General features: G+C 37.4%; 1 pseudogene; it reads left to right on the top strand.

The window, feature by feature from the left end:
• Nucleotides 1-2,680: 2,680 nt before the first annotated feature.
• Nucleotides 2,681-4,030, top strand: LOC103210373 (annotated as a pseudogene).
• The last annotated feature ends 13,392 nt before the right edge of the window (nucleotides 4,031-17,422 follow it).

A 17,422-nucleotide genomic window follows, 5' to 3' on the forward strand; every position in this document is an offset into this window, starting at 1 on the left:
TTTTTTTTTATATATTGACATATCAATTTGTCATTCCCAGTAGAGTAGACCATATGATTGTCCAACACAAAATGGCCAATATTAGTCCATTTAAATTCACTAATGCTTAGGATCTCTTTCTTCAAGCTTTCCATTTCATTTTTGAAAACTTCCATTTTTCCTAGGTTCACAGTTCATAACTCCCATGTTCCAATTACTAATATATGTTTGCAGCCGTTTCTTCTCATTTTCAATTGTGACTTTTCTGTAAATGAAGGTCCTGAAAGCTTTACTCCATCTGCCTAATTAAGACAACTCTAGTTTGAGAAGTTAGCCCTTCTTCAGTTGTATTTTAGGTGTCTTCCAACCTGAGGGACTCATCTTCTGTCACTACATCAGACAATGTTTTCCTGCTATTCATAAGATTTTCACAGACCAAATTTCTTGGAAGTAGATTGCCATGCCTTTCTTTCTAGTTTATCTTAGTGTGGAAGCTCTGGTGAAACCCGTTCACTGGGGCCGACACTGCTAGTATTTGAAATACCAGTGACATAGCTTCTACCATCCCAGCAATACACAAAACAAGCACAGTGTGACAAACTGGCAGACTACTCACCCACTGACATGAAGTGGTGGTTATTTCTAGCAGTGCATATAAAAATGTAATTCAAAGCTTTCTTCATCACTGTATTAGTTTCCTAATACTGCTGCAACAAATTATCAAAAATATAGTTACTTAAAACAACACAAATGTATTATCTTACAGTCTGGAGGTCAGATGTCTGTCACAAGTCTTTGTTGTTGTTGTTGTTGTTGTTATTTGCCATCGAGTTGCCCCGACTCATAGCGACCCCTCCTTGGGTTTCCGAGGCAGTATCACTACAGAAGTAGGAATACCCAACCTTCCTTCTGAGGAGTGGTTGGTGGGTTTGAACCACCAGCCTTCTGGTTAGCAGTCAAGTGCCTTAGGCACTATGCTACAAGTTTTAGTGGGATAAAATGAAGGTGTCAGCAGGGTTGTGCCTCCTCCACAGGGCCTTTGAGATAACCTGTTTCCTTTCTTTTCCTAGCTTGTAAACTGACAACATCCCATGGCTCTTAGTCTCATTTATCTATCACTCTAACCTCCACTTCCATCTTCATATCTTTTCTAACACTCTTACCTCTCTTTTTATCTTATAAGAAACTTTGGGATTACATTAGACCCATCTGAATTATTATATATATTTTATATGTGTGTGTGTGTGTGTTTTGTCTTTTAGATACATTAATATTACATAATATTGCATAATGATATCATTATGTGCTTAACTTTATTTACTAAACCAATGTGTGATCTCAATAAAATGTGACTATTCCTTTTCTTTCTGGGTTACAAATTTGCATTGTATATGTTTTAAACCATTCACTAAATTCCTCTTTCTCACCTGAGAGGTTGAACAAAGCTATGTCTCAGTTTAGCAACTCTCCAGGGTTAAAAAATTATGTTACTTGTTATTAATAAAAAAGACGTTTTAGGCTCAGAAAAATACTATCTTCACTTATTGAGGTTTCTATAGAATGATTGGGGCGCTCTGGTAGCATAGTGGCTAAGACGCTTGCCTGCTAACCAGACGGCTGGCGGTTCAAACCCACCAGCCACTCCTCGGAAGGAAGGTTGGGCAATCCTACTTCCGTAGTGATACTGCCTCGGAAACCCAAGGAGGGGTCTCTATGAGTCGGGTTTGACTCGACGGCACATAACAACAACAACATAGAATGATTGCTCAGAATTAGACTGTATCATATTAACAATTCTGTAGGTTCAGGAAAAAATGCATATAATTAGAATCAAACTATTACAAATATTTAGGATTTTAGTTTTACACAAACCATAAACTGCACTGGTAAAAAACTTAATATAAATAAAGGGAATCTAGAATGGATTCTATGGAAATTAATGTTCTGTGTCAAATATGGTTGATGAGATTGGATGTGGTATAGTCACCTTCATGATGAAATCTGTTGGGAGAACCTAATTAGTCGAAGGGGAGTTGTCTTCAGGGTAGGGCCTGCTTCCAGTATATATGGAAGAACTTTGGGTAAGGTCTCTGGCTTTTTGGTCATTTTGGATCCTGTATTTGTGTTGTCATCATTTCTAGTTCCTGGACTTGAACTGGTGATCTGCCCTGTTCCCTGCTTGTCTGTAAATTGTTGCTTTCCAGTGTGTGAACCAAAATTCTACCAGTTCACCTGATGATCTTGGATTCCTCAGCCCTTGTAGCTGTGAGTGAAGGGAAGCCTCTTGCTTGACATTTGAGCCATGGACTTGGTACTTGCCACTCCCTACAACTGTGTGATCCTTTTCCTTGAGAAAAAAAAAAAATCCCTCTCTCCTTCCTTCCTTCTCTCTCTCTCTCTCTCTCTCTCTCTATATATATATATATATATATATATGATTCACTGGTTTTGCTTGCTTCTCTGGAGAACTAAGCTTAAAACACTTGGTACAAATGTGAGTGAAAGAGAGGCCGGTTCTCCTTAAGAAAAGACTGCTACACTGCCAAAATTTTATACTGTTAATATAAAATTAGGGATCTATGGCCTTTTACAATAGTGACTGTTCATTGAAGAAAGGGAAATAATCAGTCATTTCAGCTATTATTGGCTTTGAATTAACACTAATTGCTGGAGACCCAAAATGTCACTGTGAAACTCTATCATGGAAGTTGTCTATACACAGGTCTTTCCAGAGCACTGGAGAGGGGTGAAGCAGACAATATTTGGCCTGCTGCTGCTCTCTTCTTGGCTGCTCTGGTCTCTAACTGGGTGTAGCTTCTCAAAGGAACCAACTTCTGGTAGTCACTATCTCTTAACCTGGTGAAGAGATGAGATGTTCATCATCTGTGCTCAGCCTGTGTATAGTCAGCTTCCTGAACTCTCCCTTGGCCATAGAAATCTATGCCAATTTTACCAGGAGCACATGGCCTACACAGGTGAGAGAGCCAAGACAGGCATCAAAGAGTGGCACTACAAATTACAACACAGGTAGTGGAAATGAAGCATGGTGGAAAAACACATCTATTATTGGTTGGGAGAGTCATGCAAAAGGTACCCAAGATACTGTCTTCTCCTACATAGTAAATGTTGTGGAAGTGGTCAATACCATCAGTTTGGCTTGCTGTGAGGGGAGCTTTCTACATATGGCTGTAGGTGGACAGAACAGACCAAAGATCTTCCCGGGGACTGTGATGGGGTGGCTGTAGGGACAATGTGAAGTATGGCCATCATTTTGCTAAGAAGTTTATGGATGCTTAGCAGTGGGAGAAAAACTTTGTCAAGGGGATCAGAGGAACAGGAATGAGTGCTCATAATCTTGCAGAACAACACAGGGTGGAGGGTTAAGATGGACCTCACCTTTCACCTCCTAACACATTGTAGAACAATTGAGCTACTTCTCGTCTGAGCTGTAAGCTGTGGCCTGGCCAACAAGGAAGGAGGTTAATTTGACCATGGAGCTTCTTATTGACAATTACTGACCTATACGCCAACATATTCAACTCATCCATCTAATAAAATGTTCCATTTCCCAGTGGCCAGAGGCTGTGTATAAGATGTCAGACACAGCCTGCACATATCATGGTGTTTCAGGGTTTCACAGACTCAAGACCTGCTCCCTCCAGCTGGTTGGGTTCTGCAAGGTGGGGAACCAACCAAAGGATAAGTAGGACAGTGCCACCGCCGTGTGCATCACCTGCAAAGGCCGGCAAAGAGAAGCTGGTGCTCGTCAACAGCCATTTCAACCAGCCCGCCCCAGAGGATCTGGTCTATGTGGATCCCTACTCTGACTACTGCTTGCTGCAATGAGACCATGGGTTTCCTGGTTATCCAGGACAACCTCCACAAGAAGACCTCAGAGGGCTTAGATTGTTATGAGCTCTTGTGCTGTTGCCAGGGCTAAAACCAGTTCAAGGGGGTATAGGTGGAGTGCTGCCACTGCAAGTTCCACTGGTGCTGCTTTGTCAAATGCAAAAAGTGCACTTAGATTGTGGACCAGAATGTCTGTAAATAGAGGATGCCTCTTTTCTGGCCCTGTCCTCCACTCTTCCTCACAAAAGTCTATATTATATAAATGTATATAAAACTATTTCATATTTATAAAATAAATATATGAATGATAAATAACTAAAAGAGGAAAACCTTATTTAAGAGATGCTGGAGATATTTGAGGACTGGGCTTGGCTGGTTCTCAACTTGCTGTGGGTGGGAGAAACTCTTCTTTCTCTCCCTCTTCTGGAGATGCTGAAGTTTTAGAGACTTGGAAATATTTCTACCTACCCTTTCCTTGAGGAGATTCAAATGATAGAATATCCTTCTAATTTGTCTGAGAACAGGAATTATTTGTTATCAGATTTATCACTTAGTTATGTCTCCTTGACCTTTAGTATTTCTCTTTTCTCCAAACCCCTCTTCTAGAATCTAAGGTACTGATATAGAGAGTCACAAACAATTCTGAGTCCAAGAGTGTATTTTCTTCCACAACACTTCTAAACTGTCTCTCTCTCTTCCAGGGGTCTATTTCAGAAATACAAGATATTATTCCTACTTAGTTACGCACACTCTCATAATATTTTGTTTTGAGTGTGACTCTTCCTCTAAGCTTTCTGAGGCCAGGAATCTAACTGGCTCTTCTTTCACATATGCTTGTAACTTCAATCAACAAGTGAAGCATAGCAAAGACCAAAATACCCCAGTGTATAAAGTAATGAAATGGATTTGATTAACGTAGTTAACAAGCTTTCTTCTCTAAAGAGTTTCTATACTCCCGATTCAAATAATACCAAATGCAACTTCAATGAAAATAAATTACCTCTGCTGAAACAATAGTTTTGAGACTAAATGCATTAGCAATATTCTGAACAAAATATTTTAATATTCATAATCCTATCAATATTTTTAAAGGGCCAGTGGTCTTAAAGATTTAACTAGAATTGCCATTTCCAAAAGTGGTAAGAATGTTTTGATAAATATTCCATTTAAACTCAAAACTATTTTTTTTTAATAGATGAATGTAAGGGAAAAACCTTACCTATTCCATTACCTTAGAAAATGTCAATTATGGTTTCCAAAAGAATTTTTAGTTGACTTAATTATTTTATATGTGAGGTTATATAATTCTTATGATTTTTCTCAATCATGATAAAGGTTCTGCAAACTTAAGACCTTTTACATGATATGTGGTTTCTTCTATATGACACTCTCTTCTTTTAGATAATTGCATCACAATTTTCTTCTCCTTCATATTTTTACTGCATGCCACCTTTCTGTGAAATCTATGCTTGTTACCATTAAAAGGAACCCCCAACCATATCTTGAAGCCATCCTCCTTTTTTCCTGATTTAATTTTATTTAAAAGATTTATTGCCCTACTTACCACCACAAATAGAATATGTAGTGGATACTCAATAAATATTTATTGAATGAATTAATAAATAAATGCATGACATTGTTTCAAAAATATTTTGAAATTACTTTTCTGGTATATTTTTCTGACAATCAAAGACTACAGGCTAAATCTAGCCAGTCTTCTGTTTTTGTAAATAAAAACATATTATAAAATAGACATTAAAATTTATTTTAAATATTCCTTATGCATTTTTTTGTATAAAACCATTTGGATGTGAGTAGGTGAGGGAGAGATGGTAAAGTTAGTAAAGACAAAAATATCACTCTGGCTTTTTATGGAAAACAAACAAACAAACTAACTTGTTAACTACTATTTATATCAATGTTCTCTATGTTATATTTTTCTTTTTCAAATAGATAGATATAGCTATACTATAGCATTTAATATTTTCAGCAAGAGATGAAAATTACATTTTTGAATTTGTAGAACCCAAAATTTTAAGTGCATCATGGGATGTTGTATTGGAGTCACAACTTCTACCTAGAAATTATTGACTAGTAAAGGTTAGGTTTAAATATAACTTTCTTGTGAATATTTCCTTTGAATATTCCCTTGAAATATCTGATAAGATTTAAACAAAACATGATAGGTTAGTAACTTAAGGAATTAAAAAAGTCACTGACAAATAAGAAAGCAATCAGGATATAAGAGATGAAATTTTATCTTTCCCAACTTATGTGGAAAAGAACATCTGATGTCTGATTCCACTGAGCAATTAAATATTTAATGAGAAAGAGCACTAATTGGTAGGAAATGCTTTCATTGATTGTTTTTTAACCAGTTACTAATTGGCTATAAAAATCATATATTAGGAATTTAATGAGGTATCCAAATTACTCTGCCAAAAATGATCCATCATCATCACAGAATTTATGTGGCAGCTATTTACATTACCTCCTACGGTTTTGAAGAATTTGTAAAATAAAAAAAAAAAAATACATTTAAAAAAATTATTGTGCTGTGGGTGAAATTTTGCAAAGCAAATTCATTTTCCATACAGCAGTTCATACATATTTTGTTTCATGACATTGATGGAATTCTCTACAATGTAACAGCTCTCTTCCTTTCTCCCTATTTTTACCTCTTCCTGTGTCCTTCCTTCCAATGGTGTTCTGTCTGCCCCTCCCAATCTATCTTCTTATGTAAACACTGCTCTTCATGTTCTCCCATAGCTCCAAGGAGTCTGTTTACCTGATGTAAGTGTTCACACCATATGCTTGTCTATCGTTTGCCTGGAAGCCAAAGGAGTGAGCTCAGTTTCAGATCTTAAGAGTAACTAGAGGCCATAGTCTCAAGGGTCTCACCAGGGTCTATTAGACCAGCAAACCAGACTTTTTTTTTTTTTTTTTTAATGATTTTGAGTTTTGTTCCACATTATTTTCCTAGCCTCTGAAGGATCTCCTGCACCAATCCCCTTCCGAATGATTGACAGTGAAAGCTGGGCACCATCTAGTTCTTCTGATCTCATGGTAATATAGGCTTAGATCATATAGTCTACTAGTTCTTTGGACTAATTGTTTCCATGAATCTATCCTTTTCTTCATTCTTCTTTGCTCTGAAGGAAGAAAGACCCATCATTGCATCTAGATGGCTGCTTGCAAGCTTTAAAGACCCCAGTAGCCAGTGACAAAAATAAGATGTAGAAAAATATTTTTGTGTAGTATGTTATGGCAATTGAGTTTGATGCTCCCTGTAACCATGGTCTAGAGCTCTCAGGTCCAACTATTCCTTTACGGCAGCTAGATGTGACCAGAAAGCCACCATAACCTTGTCCTTTGTCAGCTGTACTATACAACTGGACATTCTTACAGCACATACAAGTACACATGTAGAAACATTGTCTGCCAACCCTATACATGGTTATGGGTACACTCACCCCTGCCTAGACATATCTAATCATTAGCCAAGAGCACCAAATTTAAGTTGAAGATTTGTGTGATGTTTCTATATTTGCTCAGTTGTTTCATTGTTAAAGTCTTGTATTATCTGAGTTCTTAGCTTATATATAGCATATACCAAAACAAGAGAAAACTTAATACCATTGAGTCAAGTCTGACTCATAGTGACCCTTATGGGTTTCCAAGATGGTAAATCTTTGGGGAAGTAGACTGCCCCATCTTCCTTCTTCAGAGTAGCTGGTGAGTTTGAACGACTAACGTTTTAATTAGTAGTCAAATTCCTTAAGCACCATACCAACAGAGCTCCTTATATAACATATAAGCAGTGGTTTTTTCTTCAGTTGCCTCAAAAGTAACTACCATATCATGATAAATTAAACTGGAGTGGTTCTTAATCAGATACTGACTTAAATGGTCAGGATTAAACAAGTTTATTTAACAAAAGAAAGAACACAATTATTCCATTTTTATTGTGAATGATCTTTTATCATTTTGTGATAGTTCAACCTAATGTATTCTAATGACACTTTTTTTTTTTTTTTTTTTTTTTAAGTGAGTGTATCATTATAAGGCCAGTACATTTCTAACAACCATATAGGGCAAGAAAAAATATGTAAGTTTTCAAACACTCAGAACCACTATCTATACCCTGTTAAAAATGAAATAGAAGGAATAAAGATTAATATCTTAGGCATTAGTGAGCAGAAATGGACTGGATTTGGTCATTTGAATCAGACAATGATAAGATCTACTATGTCAGGAATGACAAATTTAACAGGAATGGTGTTGCATTCATGGTCACAAAGAATGCTTCAACATCTCTACTGAAGTATGTTTCCCCATACTTATTCAATCTTTATGCTAAGCAAATAATCCAAGAAGCTGGATATGAAGAAAAACATGGCATCAGGATTGGAGGAAGAATCATTAACAACCTGAGATACTCTGGTGATACAACTTTTCTTGCTGAAAGTGAAGATGACTTGAGGCACTTATTGATAAAGATTGAAGAACACAGTCTGCAGTATGGATTACATCCCAATATAAAGAAGACAAAAATCCTCACAACAGGACCAATAGGAAGCATCACAATAAATGGAGAAAAGATTGTTGTTGTCAAAGAATTCACATTGCTACGTTCTACAATCGATGCCAATGGAAGCAACAGTCAGCACATTAGATGACATGTAGCACTGGGTAGGTCAGCTGCAAAGAAACTCTTTCAAGTGCTGAGGAGCAAGGATGTCTCCTTGAGGATTAAGGTGTGCCTGCCACAGGCCGATTGCGTCATATGCATGTGAAAGCCAGGCAATGAACAAGGAACAGAAGAAGAGTTGATGCTTTTGAGTTGTGGGGCTGGCAAAGAATGTGAAGGTACCATGGACTGCCAAAAGAACTAACAGATCTGTCCTGGAAGAAGTACATCCGAGATGTTCCTTGGAAGTGAGAATGGCCAGACTTCCTTTCACCTACTTTGGTCATGTTGTCAGATGGGACCAATCTCTGGAGAAGGATGTCATGCTTGGTAAGGTGGACAGTCCAAAAAGGAGGGGAAGGCCCTCAATGAGATGGATTGATATGGTGGCTGTGACAATGAGCTCAAATATAGCAAGGATCATGGAGCTGGCATGGGATCAGGGGGGTGTTTCATTCTGCTGTGCATGGGGTCACTATGAGTAAGAAATTACTCAAAGGCACCTAACAACAGCGACACCTGAAATATGATGCTATCAGAGATAGGATAATATCTATGCACCTATAATGAAGACCAGTTAGTACTACTACTATTTAAATTTACCTATCAATGACTAATGCCAAAGAAGAGAAAATTAAAATTTTTTATCCACTTCTGCAGTCTGAAATCGACCAAACATGCCCTCAAGGTGTACTGATTATCACTTGTGATTGGAATGCAAAAGTTGGAAATAAAAACACATCACCAGTAGTTGAAAAATATGGTCTTGGTGATGGAAATGTTGCCGAAGTTCACATGATAGAGTTTTGCAAAGCCAATGACTTATTCATTGAAAATACTTTTATCAGCTATATAAAGGGTGGCTATACACATAGACTTCACTAGATGGAATACAAATTGACTAATTCTGTGGAAAGAGACAATGGAGAAGCTCAATATCTTCAGCCATATAAAGGCCAGGAGCTGACTGTGCAATAAATAATTCATTGCTCATATGCAAGTTCAAGTTCAAGCTGAAGACAATTAAAAAAAAAAAGTCCACATGATCCAAGATATGACCTTATATCCCACCTGAATTTAGAGATCATCTGAAGAATAGATGTGACACATTGAACATTCATGACAGAAAATCAGACAAGTTGTAGGATGAAATCAAGAATATCTTACATGAAGAAAGCAAAAGGTCATGAAAAAGACAGGGAAGGAGGAAAAGATCAAAATGGACATCAGAAGAGACTCTGAAACTTGCTCTTGAATGGAGAGTAGCTAAAGCAAATGGAAGAAATGACAGGAGGAAAGAGCTGAACAAAAGATTTCAAAGAGCAGCTTGAGAAGACAAAGTCAATTATTTTAATGAAATGTGTGAAAATCTTGACTTAGAAAGCTACATGGGAAGAACCCACTCAGCATTTTTCAAGCTGAAAGAATTAATAAAAAATTTGAGCCTTGAGTTCCAATAGAGAAAGATTCTATGGACAAAATATTGAATGATGCAAGAAGCATCAAAAGAAGATGGAAGGAATACACAGAGCCATGGTACCAAAAAAATTGGTAGATGTTCAGCTATTTCAAGAGGTTGAATATGATCATGAACCAATGATACTGAGGTAAGGAGTGAAAGCTTCAGTGAAGGAATTCACAAAAAATAAGCCTCTAGAAATTGATGGAATACCCACTGAGATGTTTCAACAAATGTAGGACACTCTGGAGGCACTTACTTGTCTGTGCCAAGAAATTTGGAAAATAGCTATTTGGCCAACTGACTGGAAGAGATCCATGTTTATATCAATTCCAAAGAAAGGTGATACCACTAAACATGGAAGTTACCAAGGAATATTATCAATAACACATGTAAGTGAAATTTTGCTGAAGATAATTCAAAAACAATTGCAGCAGTATATTGACAGGAAACTTCCAGAAATGCAAGTTGGATTTAGAAGAGAACATGGAATGAAAGATATCATTGCTGATGTCACATGGATCTTGGTTGAAAGCAAAGAATACCAGAAATGTTTATTTGTCTATTATTGACTATGCAAAATCATTCAACTGTGTGGATCGTAACAAATTATGGTTAACAGTGAGAAGAATTGGAATTCCAGACACTTAACTGCTCATGAGGAACCTATCTGTAAGCCAGGAGGCTGTCATTCATACAACACAAGGGAATACAGCATGGTTTAAAATCAGGAAAGTTGTGTATCAGGATTGTATCCATTCACCATACTTATTCATTCTTTATGCTGAGCAAATAATCCGAGAAGGTGGACTGTGTGAAGAAGAATGCGGCATCAGGATTGGAGGAAGACTCTTTGACAATCTGCTGTATGCAGACAAACTACTTTGCTTGCTGAAAGTGAAGATAACTTGAACCACTTACTGAATGAAGATCAAAGACTACAGTCTGCAGTGTGGATTATACCTCAGCATAAAGAAAACAGAAATCCTCACAACTGGAAGAATAAGCAGCATAATGATAAATGGAGAAAAGTTTCAAGTTGTCAAAGATTTCATACTTGGATCCACAATCAACACCAATGGAAGCAGCAGTCAAGAAGTCAGACTATATATTCAGACTACATATGCTGAAGAGCAAAGACTAAGGTGCACTTAACCCAAGTCATTGGGAGCTCTGGTAGCATAGTGCCTAAGGCACTTGACTGCTCACCAGAAGTCTGGCGGTTCAAACCCACCAGCCACTCCTCAGAAGGAAGGTTGGGCAATCCTACTTCCATAGTGACACTGCCTCGGAAACCCAAGGAGGGGTCGCTATGAGTCGGGGCCGACTCGATGGCAAACAACAACATCAACAACAACCCAAGTCATGGTATTGTCAATAGCCTTGTATGGAAGGGAGAACTGAACAGTGAATAAGGAAATTTGAAGAAGAGTTGATGCTTTTGATTTGTGGTGTTGGCAGAGAATACTGAAAGCACTATGGACTTCCAGAAGAAGGAACAAATCTGTCCTAGAAGAATTTTGGCCAGAATGCTCCTTGGAAGCAAGAATGACCAGACTTTACCTCACCTGCTTTGGTCATGTTGTCAGAAGAGATTATTCCCTGGAGAAGGATATGATTCTTGGTAAAGTGGAAAGTCGAGAAAAAAGGAGAAGACCCTCAATGAGATGGATGGATTGACATAGTGGCTGCAAGGATAAGCTCAGATACAGCAAGGATTGTGAGGATGGTGCATAACTGGGCAGTTTTTCCTTCTCCTGTACATAGGGTCACTATGAGTTGGAGTTGATTTGATGGCACTTAATAACAATAACAACAACTTAATCACAACACGTTCTCTTTCCTCATATTGCAGCAATTAATGTCTTGAATTATTTTATTATATCTTATGCTACTATGTATTATTACACATCAGAATTTCCTTTTCTCCATTTTTTTTTTTAGCTTGATGTATCTTCTACTCTACAGATTGTCTTCATTTTAATTTTCTCCTTATAATTTATCTTTTAAAGCCTGGAAAATATGACTTTCCAGGTGTCCCCAAATTTGGGTTAGGTTGATTGCAAATTCATGATATATTTTAATATGTTTCAGTGAAAGATTTTATGTTTAATAAAGTCTTAGGTGATATTTTTAAGAGAAATCACAAATCTGTCTGACTTTTTCTTTTGTCTTATTTTGAAAGCTGTTTGTAGGTAATAGCTCATTCCATCTAACTATTCAGAGTAAATTCTATCAGTTGGTTTATTTATTTGTTTATTTATCTGCTGAAATAAATGTGGGAATAGATACACACACTTCTCACTTATTGATATTGTTAAGCTCCAAAGACCAGATAGTTATAGAAATATCAGTATGAAGTGAAAATGTAGCATGACCACATCAAATAATAATGAAGCATGACTAAATCATCACTTAACTGTCAAATTACATCATTTCCTAACTGCTGAACCACTGATAATGGTGGTCTGACTAAGGTGACACATAACTTTAATTATCACAGGTAGCATTACTCTTGCCTTGCACCTAGGTGTTCATTATTGTCAGTCAGATGTCATTAATGTGGAAAATAGTTGGATAATATATTTTTACTATTGTTTTAAGTGTGAAATATCACATAAGGACATAATCAATAAGTGAGGAGTAAGTGTACTATCTCTTATTTACTATTTAGCTTTACAGTGGTATGTTGTTGTTTTTATGTGCCGTTGAATGAGACCCAACTCATAGTGACCCCTCCTTAGGTTTCCAAGATGATATCACTATGGAAGTAGATTGCCCAAACTTCCTTCCAAGGAGTGGCTGGTGGGTTTGAACCACCACACTTCTGGTTAGCAGTGAAGTGCTTTAAACACTACACTACCAGAGTTCCTTTACAGTGGTATAGTGTATATATATAGAAAAAGCAAGAAAATCACCTGAATCTTTCCTTTCATTTGCAAAATTTTCAGACAGTAAATTGATTTTCTTATACTCAAAAGATGATACATTATTATTCACATTAAAATGAACTCATAGATTTATAATGTGGTTCAATCCATTATACCTCTTATCTATAATGAAGTTCAAATTTTCCCATCTTTCATGAATCCACGTCTCTTTAGGTTGGCACCTGAATTGTTTGGGCATAGCTATAGTATTTTTGATAGCTTCATTATTATCTGGTATGTCAAAAAGTTCTATTCACTTCAGAAAGTTTTTCATCACTGAACCTAGAATCATATATTTCTACAGGAAATTCTTTTTTTTTTTTAGTTGTGATTTGGGTGAAAATTTACAGAGCAAATACACTTTCCATACAGCAGATCACATACACTTTGTCTCATGACATTGACCACAATTTAGCACAATGCAACGTCTCCTCTCCCACTTCCTCCCAATAGGTACCACTTCCCTGTGTCCATCCCTCCATGCACTCCTCCTACCCCCTGAGCTGTCTCCCTGTGCCTAAGCAGCCCTTCTTTCTCTCTTGATTGTTCTCTCCAAGAAGTATATCTAATAAGGTAAATGCTCAACTAGTATGCCTGTCTACTGCTTGGCTGGAAGCCACAGGTGTGCATTCAATTCCAGACCTGAAGGGTAGCTAGGGGTCTCAATGGTTCCAACAGGCTCCATAGGGTCAGCAAACCTGTTCCCTGCTTTTTTTTTTTTTTTTTTCCCAAATGATTGTGTTTTGCTCCTCATTGTTCCCCCTGTCTATCCAGGATGTCCTACAAAGATCCTCTTCCAAGTGGTTGACAGTAGTAGCCAAGCACTGTCTATTTCTTCTGGTCTCATAGTCATATAGGCTTCAGACTGGATAGTGTACCAGTTGTTAGGACTGACTGTTTCCATGAATTTTTGGTTTTCTTCATTCTTCTTGCTCTGGATGAGGAGAGGCCCATCATTCCATCTAGATGGCAGCTTGCAAGCTTTTAAGATCTCAGTTGCTACTCACCACAGTAGAAGGTAGAACAATGAGTTGTGTAATATGTTATACCAATTGAGCTTCATATCCTCTATATTGTATTAGTTCATTATTGTAATAGTCAAGGAAATGCTTATCTACGGAAGGTCATTTTGTTTGTTGGTTACCAGGGGTGGGAGGGGAGGGAATACTGTTAGATACATAGAGATAAGTTTTGATTTGGGTGAAGAAAAAGGCAATGCACCAAATATGAGTGATCAGTATAGTGGCATTGAGGAAGAGAAAGACATAGAGAGGTATGTGGGAAGTGCAGACAACAAAGAGGAACCCTTTTACACATATAGTATGGCATGGTCAGTGAAAGCAAACATGGGCATATGGGTGGATAGATGGGTGGACAGGCTGAAATATGTATCTATATGAAGAGGAGAATGCACCCAAGAACATGTATAGGGTTGGCAGACAGTGGTCCAATAACTTTATGTGTATGATCTGAATTCCCAGGTGTATAATGGGGCTGACAAGGGGCAAGGATGTAGTCACTGCTTGGTCACAGCCAGCTACCCAGAGGGATCGAGTAGTTGAACCTGTGGGCTTGGGACCATAGTCACAGAGGAAATTCTTGTTTCTTTTAATTCCATATTACTACAATTAAAGATAACCATATTTTTCCCTAGTTTTACTCAGGGAATAAAGGATCATATATATAGATAGATAATAGGTAGATAAATGGGCAGATTTAAAAAACATAAAACAAAAAACAGAAAAAAAAAAAAAAAAACCTCACTGCCATTGAGTCAATTCTAACTTACAGAGACTCCCACTGGATTTCCAAGACTGTAAATCTCTATGGAGGATCTCTAGTGATGTAATGCCTAAGGCATGTGACTGCTAACCAGAAGGCAGGCAGTTCAAACCCACCAGTCACTCCTCAGAAGGAAGGTTGGGCAATCTACTCCAATTCGATGGCTATGAGTTGGTTTTTTGGTTTAAATCTTTATGGAAGCAGACTAATCATTTTTCAATGAAGTGGCTACTGGATTTGAACTGCTGATCTTCTGGTTATCAGCCAAATGTCTTAACCACTATACTATCAAAACTTCTTAGACTGTCAAACAGATAGACCAAAAAACTAATCCAATTCATTGCCATTGAGTTAATTCCAACTCATTACAACCTTACATAGATATATATTGTTGTTGCTGTTGTTATGTGCCCTTGAGTTGGACCTGACTCATAGCGACCTCTCCTTGGGTTTCTGAGGCAGTATCACTACAGAAGTAGATTGCCCCATCTTCCTTCCGAGGAGTGGCTGAATCAATGATGATTCACAATCTTGGACTTTTTTCATGACTTCATGCACATTATCTCTGTATTATATTTCTTATGCATTGACAATTCTAGTTTTCAAGGACATGGGAGATGACTGATTAAAAATGTCCATAATTGTCATTTGTTTCATTTCACATTGCATGAACAACTTTTTCAGAAGAGTAATACTAATGTTGTTGTTAGATGTCATCGAGTCATTTCCAACTCATAGTGATCCCTGCACAGCACAATAAAGCACTGACTAATCCTGTGCCAGTTCCATGATCCTTGTTATACTTGAGGCCATCATTGCAGCCACTGTGTCAATGCATCTCTTTGAAGGCCTCCCCCTGTTTCATTGACTCTCCACCTTACCAAGCATGACATCCTTCTCCAGGGAATGGTCCCCTCTGAAAACATGACCAAAGTAGGTGAGATGAAGTCTGGCCATTCTCACTTCAAAGGAGCATTTTGGCTGCACTTCCTCCAGGACAGATCTGTTAGTTCTTTTAGTAATCCATGGTATTGTCAGCATTCTTCACCAGAACAACACCTCAAAAGCATCAACTCTTCTTAGGTCTTCCTTATTCATTGTTCAGCTCTCACATGCATACGAGGCGATTGAAAATATCATGGCTTGTGTCAGGTGCACCTTAGTCCTCAGGCAGACATCCTTGCTCCTCAACACATGAAAGAGTTCCTTTGCAGCCTACTTGCCCAGTGCTGTGCATCATCTAATGCCCTGACTGCTGCTTCCATTGGCATCAAATGTAGAAGCAAGCAATGTGAGTTCTTTAACAAACTCAATCTTTTCTCCATTTATCATAACGCTGCTTATTGGCCCAGTTATAAGGATGTTTGTTTTCTTTATATTGAGATGTAATCCATACTGCAGACTATATTCTTCAATCTTCATCAGTAAGTGCCTCAAGTCATCCTCACTTTCATCAAAGCTGTGTTGTCACTATATCTCCAGGTGTTAATGATTCTTCCTCCAATCCTGATGCCACGTTTTTCTTCATATAGTTCAGCTTCTCAGATTATTTGCTCAGCATATAGATTGAATAAGTATTAGTAAATGATACAACCCTGATACACTCCCTTCTTGATTTTAAACCATGTAGTGTCCACTTGTTCTGTTTAGACGACAGCCTTCTGGTCAATGTACAGGTTCCTCATGAGTACAATCAAGTGTTCGAGAATTCCCATTCTTCTCAAAGTTATCCATAATTTTTCATGATGCACACAATTTTTATTGCATAGTCAATAAAACACAAGTAAACACCTTTCTGGTATTCTTTGCATTGAGTCAAGATCCATCTGACAGCGGCAATGATATCCCTTGTTCCATGTTCACTTCTGAATCCAGCTTGCATCTCTGGAAGTTCTCTGTCAATGTATTAATATTACTCTGACCAATTATTGTTATTAAACAATTTTTCTTTTGTAGAAAATATTTCTATTTATTCTCTTTCAATTTTTATCATTTCTATCTTTTTTGATGTGTCTTCTCTCCTTGTTTCTAATATATCTGACTAGAGGATTATCAACAGCATTGATCTCATAACAATGTTTGGTTTCATTGATTCTTTTTGTAGGCTCTAGGTTTCTAAAAAGGATCCCTGATGGCACAGTGATTAAGTGCTTATCTGTCAAACAGTGTCAACAATTTTAACCCACCCAACATCTCCACTGGAAAAAAGATGTATAGATCTGCCTCCTTTAAGATTATAGCCTAAGGTTCTAGTAATATGGCAGGATAGGCAGACAAACTACACAAACTCACTTCATCAAAGAAAAGAGGAACTAATTAACACAGATACAGAGCATAATCCTGGAGCCCTCACTCCCACCCACTTTCTGGGCTGGCAAGAATTCCATCTCAGCCTGTGTGTTCTAACAGAGTCTGGGTGCCCTGCCCCACCCTGGCAGAAGATTATATTTTATTCATTTTTTTAGTTTGCTTTTGTTTGTTTAAAAATTATTATTATTATTATGTAGTTATTTTTAGTATTATTCTTTTTTTTTTCCCTTCTCAGGTTCTAGTTTTCAGCTTTTTCTCTCTTCCCTTTTCTTGGTTCCTATTTTTTTCTTTCTTTCTTGTAGTGTTCCCCATTCCTTACTTTTCTATTTGAATTTTTCCCATTTTTTTTCCTTCATCATTCTGTGAATCTAACTCTTCTCTCTTATTTTCCCCTACACAGATATTGCAGGTTTTTTTTTTTTT

This window comes from Orycteropus afer, unplaced genomic scaffold (genome assembly GCF_000298275.1).
Source record: "Orycteropus afer afer isolate SDZICR_OR568_19922 unplaced genomic scaffold, OryAfe1.0 scaffold00602, whole genome shotgun sequence".
Classification (NCBI taxonomy): Eukaryota; Metazoa; Chordata; class Mammalia; order Tubulidentata; family Orycteropodidae; genus Orycteropus; species Orycteropus afer.